Here is a 7,500-nt window from a genome sequence, read left to right as displayed (position 1 = left end):
AGCCAGGCGTTCGTCATCAGCACCTGGTTCTTCTCATCCTGCCAAACACACACACACACACACACACACACACACACACAACAAAGACATGATCAAACCACAAGCCGGTGTGTGTATGTGTGTGTGTGTGTGTGTGTGTGTGTGTGTGTGTTTGAGTATCGTTGTTAGAGTAAGTGAGTGTATGTGTGTGTGCTGTGCACATGAGAGAAATCAAGTATACATGCTTCCGCGTTTATGTGTGTGTGTGTGTGTCAGTGTGTGTGTGTCAGTGTTTGTGTGTGTGTGAGTGTGTATGTGTGTATTTATGTGTGTGTGTGTCTATGTGTGTGTGTGTGTGTGTGTGTGTGTGTGTGTGTATGTGTACATCTGTTTATGCTGTTTGTCTCTGTTTCTCTTCATTGGAACAGGAACAACTAGGCTGTGAAGTGACGCTGAAACTTTGCAGCTTTATGTAACCCTCTGCTATTTCCCGCCTGCGTGTGTGTGTGTGTGTGTGTGTGTGTGTGTGTGTGTGAGAGAGAGAGGGCCCAGTGGAGACATGGCCCGTGTTAATCGGCCCATTTACAAGCCAAAACAGCAGGAGCCAGGGGAACAGGCAGCCATGCAGCCCAAAACTAAAAACTCACTATCATTAAAATCCATCCACACAGAAGAAACAGCATGCTCCCTCTCTCTCCCTCTCTCCCTATCTACAGTACACTGCCTCTCTCTCTCCGTCTTTCTTTTAGTCTAATCTTCTCATTCTTGTTGTCATGTTCTCTGTTATACAAGTCTTTCTTGTCATGGTTTTGACCTCCTTTTCTTCATCATTCTTTCATTTCCCTCCCTTCTTCCTTCCCTTTTCTCTCTCTATCACTCTCTCTATCTATCTCTCTATATATCTATTCATCTGTTTCTCTCTCTCCTCACCTTCTCTAAGTTTCTGGAACTGAAGGTAAACAATGACGGATCTGAATTAGGGCACAGTAGGAGGTGTCCTCACCTTTGTGTGAGTGTGAGTGTGTGTGTGTGTGTGTGTGTGTGTGTGTGTGTGTGTTTGTTTTGGGGTTCTGGTGAGGACTGCTGTCGAAGGCTGCTTTGCTGACTGGACTGGTATATAATTCATTAGCTGTGCACACATCTTCCATCAGCAAAAGGTCAGTGCACCTCCAAAAAGTTTAAAAGCACAAACTGGGGCAGAAGGTTCCCCCGATAACTATGGCCAAGAAATACAAACACAGACAGACAGGTACACACACACACACACACACACACACACACACACACACACGGGTCATTGACAAATAAGGCTTTTAAAAAAGTGTGTTCAAAAAAATCTTTAAAAATGGAAAGAATGCATTTTTTTTAAGTTAGAAGTTGTGTTTAAACAAGTCTTAATGGCTGTGTAACATTGATAGGGGTTTTAATACATTTGCAATTTCACCACCCGTCTCTAAGTTTCAAAAGGTTTCACCACCTGTCTCTAAGTTTCTTCTTTTATTTTATAAGTATATCTGAGAATGTCTAGAGTGCACACATTATTATTTTGTAGTTGACCTTGGTATTAAAAGTAACCTATGAATACTTTATTGTAGAGGGCAAGTATTTGGCTTTTTCAACATCCAACTTTACATTTAAAATGTGAATAAATACTTTACAAATTTAAAAAGTATATATTGGGTTACACTTTACCTGACAGTATCGACATAAGAGTGAGAAGTCATAAACGCTTCTGTTATTAAGTGACATTCGGTTTTTGTCATAACAAATTAGGGTTAGGATTATAGGGTTAGGTTTAAGATTTGGGTTAGAGTTAGGGTTAGGGCTAGGATTAGGGTTAGAGGTTAGGATTAGGGTTAGGGTTCATGTGTCATGACAGTGTCATGTGTTCATGACGGTGTCATGCCACTCTTATGTCGATACTGTCAAGTAAAGTGTTACCGTTACAACAAATTTTTCAACCATTTGTTCACTTTACTTTACTCTTGGATCAAATTACTATTTTTAGTTCCACCACCTGACTTTTGCTACTAATTTAAAATTATACAGTCATCTTCTTGGACACCTTTATAACCTTTTGACTTTCCTAACAAGTTCATCCATTCAATTTCCCAATACAATAAAGAGTTAGTTTATAAATAAAGAGACATGTAAACCTGATAAATCCAACTATGAAGAGAAAGTACCTATTTTATCAATATTTGAGAGAGATTTTCAAATGTTTAACTCATCAGTAAATGTCACTTGATAAGGAAATATCCTGTTTACTCTTTTAATGTGGTTGCACCACCCTGAAATTTTCAGATATGCCATTTTTTTTTAATTTTCCAAACAATTTCAGAGCTATTAAACTAGTAAACTTTGTTTATTTAAAAGGCCTTCAACATAACATTGTCTCCATATTTATTTACTTACCTTTTAAATTCTATATTTGAGATGACAAAAAAAAAAAAAAAAAATATATATATATATATATATATATATATATATATATATATATATATATATATATAATTTTTATGATAAACAGAAAATATGTTCAAATTCTAAAGATTTTATAGAATTATTTTAAACCAAAGTAATGGACTCGGACACAGAAATCTGCATCCCACACACACACACACCTTGTGCTGAATATACACACACTTACTACTTCAGCTCAGTTTTAGACAGAAGAGAAGGCACACATTAACACACACACACACATACACGTCTTTGAAGACAGGACCAAGTTGCATGATAATTTATTCATTCATTTATTTGATTAGGTTTGAGTCAGTTTATCTAAATGTGACACCATTCCACTGATAACCCCGACTGGAGCAAGAGTGCCTGAGACCCCATTACTTTCATAAGGGACACACACACCACATACACACACTATATATTTCTCTTTTGGATTCTCATCTCGCTCTCTCTCGCTCTCTCTCTCTCTCAGAGAGAAATACCAAATTGAAAAATTGAATTTAAATTGGGAGGGCAATTAGCAGCCTTCAGAAACTGACAACTGGGATCTTCTGGGCACGGAGAGACTCTTTTCCAGACAAACAATGCAGAGCGGGATATGACCAGATTTAATTAGCAAAGACACACAGACACATACAGACACAAAGACACAGACATACACACACAAACACACACACACACATCTGCACATTTTCAGAATGATTGATGATATTTTCGGTTAATGCATGCATGGAAATATCTTATGTTACCTCTTGCATTTTAATTACTGACTTGCTGGAATACATCCTCATTTCAAACCTCCCTGCACAGACACACACACGCACGCGCACACACACACGCACACACGCACACACACACACACACACACACACACACACACACACACACACACACACACAGAGCCCCTTAGGCTTCACCTTTATCTGATCCCACTGTAACCCCAGGAGGTACTCTATCACAGTGGAGAGGCGTAAACATGATCTGACCTAAAAAAAAAAGTGGTCCACATTGTTTACAAAGCCTTCTTCACATAATCGAGGGCAAATAAACAACAGTGTAGCTATGCCTGAAGCCTACAGTCTTGATCTCTCAAGTACAAATCGGGCCTCCAGACTCTCTCCAAGTGTCTACCCTCTTCACTCTCCGCTGGTCTCAAAGTTAACTCAGATATTCAGCAACTGAGAGCATGATGTTCACTCCTCAAGGTTGTTGATGTTTGATCTGAGAGTCAATCAAATTGCAAACAACTTGTGTTGTTTATGTTCCTAAAGCAATGTTGGATTGGATGGATCTGATTATGACTCAATACACAATTAGCTGAATTTCAAAACAAGTGCATTCCATTGCAATCCCCTAGCTTATTGGAAACTCCCGACAGGGCAAACAGGACCCCGGCACAAAGCGTGTTTTCATAGCTTTGAGAAAACAAATAGTACACAAATAGAACTTCACAGTTTTAGGTGTTGTGTGGCAACGTCTTACTTGCTGACTTTCACTTGAAATGAAATTCCATCGTAATAAGCGAACGGACTACTCCCGGAATGATTTGAAAGGCGTAAAACAAAAGCACAAAACCTGTTGCCATTGACAGCGGTCATTATATAAATTGCAGAGGTCATTATATAGTTTTAACAGACCTCTGAATGTTGGGAAGGCCCATTTATGTGAATGGAACTTTCTGCAGCACTCTGAAGATCTGTGTAATAACTGATGGGGCAAGTTCTTGAGCATTGTGACCGGGCAATCACATGAATGGTTCCTAGAGTTGTGATTGGATACTTGCCCACTGATGGCAAAAAAAAAGAAAAGATTTTGAAGTCAGATGTCACTGAGAAAGTGCTGACTAAATTGCTCAAAAAGTTGCACTTCATATCATCATCTTTGCTCCTCAGTTCTTTCCGACTCTCAGAAAGTGAACTCTAATATTCCGCCTCTGGGACAGTTCAGTATTAACTCAGCGCTCAATTTCAGCCCTAACTCTCTTCCGAGTGAACTCTGCTAACTCGTCCCAATTTCCCCCAAGTGTGAGACACCATGTTGTTCAGTCAGCTGTTGCACTTCAGCCTGCTTGAGTGAATCAGAATCATGAGATGACGATGATGATGATGATGATGATGATGGGGCACTTTTAGGGCTTTTTGGAAAAAAGAGGTCACGACCTCTCGAGTCGACGCAGGACTAGAAGAGGTGAACTATTACATTTCACACGTATGCAAACGTCTAGACGAGTGAGTGCATAACAGTGCCGCGTCCCGGACCTTGCACACACACACACACCCACACACACACACACACACACACACACACACACACACACACACACACACAAACACACAAACACAAACACACAGATGGGGTCTTTGCTCATATGGCTGTGTAACATTATATGTCTGGCCCCCGTTCAGCTTTTCGCCCAGCTCCTCGTGTCACCCCATCGCCATGCGCGTTCTGCTCCAGAGGCTAATGGCTCTCAGTGCTCACTTCCGCATGACGGGAGCGCCGCACACCCACCGATGCCCGGCTTAATGCCCACCGCACCCGTTCACTCGCCCGCCGGTGAACCGTGCCGCGTAGAGGCAATGCCAGTCTGAAAAGTTTTGTTTTGTGCTGCGTGTTGGACTTTGGTTACCCCTGCCACTGCTGCAGATGCCCGCAATGCCACTCTATCCACCTGGGGCAGCGGGTCAGGGGAACGGGCCCTCTCTCTCTCTATTCGCACCAAAGAACAGGAAATATCCCACTGGAAAGGAAGTGGCTAAGAAGTGAGTTGGGAATGAAGATGCTCTACTCATGGGACAAGTTCTAAAATCAAAGGAAGGTCACAGAAAGACAGGCACACACACACACACACACACACACACACACACACGCACACACACACACACACACACACACACATCATTGACAAATAAGGCTTTTGAACAGAATGCATTTTCTTGAAGTTGGAAGACTGTGTTTAAACAACTCTGAGAGTTTTAATACATTTTTAGACTGCATTTGCAATTTCACCACCCAAAAGATGTCTCTAAGTTTCTTAAAAAAAAACACAATTTTTTTTCGGTAAGTATATCTGAGAGTGTCTACAGTGCTTAACACATTATTATTTTGTAGTTGACCTTGGTATTAAAAGTAACTTATGAATACTGTATTGTAGAGGGCAGGTACAGTATTTCACTTTTCCAACATCCAACTACATTTAAAATACTTTACAAATTAAAAAAGTATATTGTTTAATATAATAATTAGGTACAGCACATTTTTCAACCATTTGTTCACTTTAATCTACTATCTCTTGGATTATTATTTTTTTTTTTTTTTATTGCACCACCTGACTTTAGTTACTAATTTCAAATTATACAGGCATCTTCTTGGACACCTATAACCTATTGACTCTGGTAACAAGTTCATCCATTCAGTTTTCCAAATAAAATAAAGAGTTTTATATTAAAATAACCTTTCATTAGTTTTAAATTGGTTGTACCACCAGACATGTAAACCTGGCAAATCCAACTATGAAGAGAAAGTAGCTATTTTTTATCAATATTTGAGAGAGATTTGCAAACACTTTTCACTCATCAGTTATGGTCACTTGGGGTCCTCTTGATGAGGAAATATCCTGTTTACTCTTTTCCCTCTTCAATTCAAAATGAACGTTCTATGAATGCGGTTGCACCACCGTGACATTTCAGATATGCAAATTTCCAGACAAAAGTTTATTTTTTTTTACAATTTTCCAAACATTTAAGATCTATTCAACTATTAAACTTTGTTTATTTGAAAGGTCTTCAACATGAAAGGACTGACTCCATTGGTTCCTCTTTGAAGACAGAGCCAAGAGTTGCATGGTAATTTATTCATTCATTTATTTGATTTGGTTTGAGACAGTTTATGTAATTGTGACACCATTCCACTGATAACCCAGACTGGAGTAAGAGTGTCTGAGACTCCATTACTTTCATAAGGGACACACCCACCACATACACACACTATATATTTATCTTTTGGACTCTCATTTCTCTCTCTCTCTCTCTCTCTCTCAGAGAGAAATCCCAAATTGAAAAATTGAATTTAAATTGGGAGGGCAATTAGCAGCCTTCAGAAACTGACAACTGGGATGTTCTGGGCACGGAGAGACTCTTTTCCAGACAAACAATGCAGAGTGAGATAAGGTCATTCAGATCAGCTCTTACACAGTCACGCTGCAAACTCCTCCTCTGGTATCCTACTGAGATAATCATTGTCTGCATTACTTATCTATGTGTTGAAGGGACACCAGGCAATGTTTTCGTGTTAATTAGGCCTAGTCCACACGTACCAAACCGATCTTTTTTTCCTCCTTCTTCCCTGGAACCGTATCAAGAATATTTGCATCCAAACGGATCCATCTCAACACGACTCAACACGTTACTTCATACCCCAGGCCTATAGGTGGCACTGTTTCTTTACAGAAATTGAACAAAACTTGCGCTTTACAAACAGACAGAATAGGCTACGACAAAATGGCTAGTGCAAGGAAACCAGAATTGTTTGTGTGGACTGATGGTGAACTGTCAACTGTAGTCAACTGTAAAACTAATAAACTTTATTTTACGGTTTGTGAAGGGTGCAGTCCCGTCCTTTATTTGGCTAACGCAGGTAGGCCTACTAATCACCTTTACTTTCTTTGGTTGTGGGATAGTCCGTGATTCATATTAGTTTTGGCTATCACCGCAATTTGGCTACTAAACGCAAGGCTTACCCAAGTTCTAGGCTATTCTGTTGCCACAGTTATAATATTGCTATAAAACCTTCGTTAGTAACAGTCAATACGTTTGCCTGCATCAAATCTCGCATTTGCATTCAGTGTGCTACCATCGGCTTAACGTGAGTTCTAAGCGTCTTTGTATGCTTATATCTGATTTCACTCGACTGTGAATGCATGTATATACTGTATGTTGTAAGACATGTAAAATAAATGAATGACACTGGCACCACGCACAAATTAATGTAGCCTAAACTTACGCCGCACTTTCCTAATAACTTAAGTTCTCTCGCGTCACTGACAGTAGCTAGAAT

At 39.8% G+C, this 7,500-nt stretch overlaps 1 pseudogene; it reads right to left on the bottom strand.

The window, feature by feature from the left end:
• Positions 1-7,500, bottom strand: part of LOC121694193 — a 69,557-nt pseudogene that overhangs the window by 34,271 nt on the left and 27,786 nt on the right.

This window comes from Alosa sapidissima, chromosome 20, assembly GCF_018492685.1.
Source record: "Alosa sapidissima isolate fAloSap1 chromosome 20, fAloSap1.pri, whole genome shotgun sequence".
NCBI classification, from domain to species: domain Eukaryota; kingdom Metazoa; phylum Chordata; class Actinopteri; order Clupeiformes; family Clupeidae; genus Alosa; species Alosa sapidissima.
This window is presented reverse-complemented; position numbering and strand designations above follow the sequence as displayed.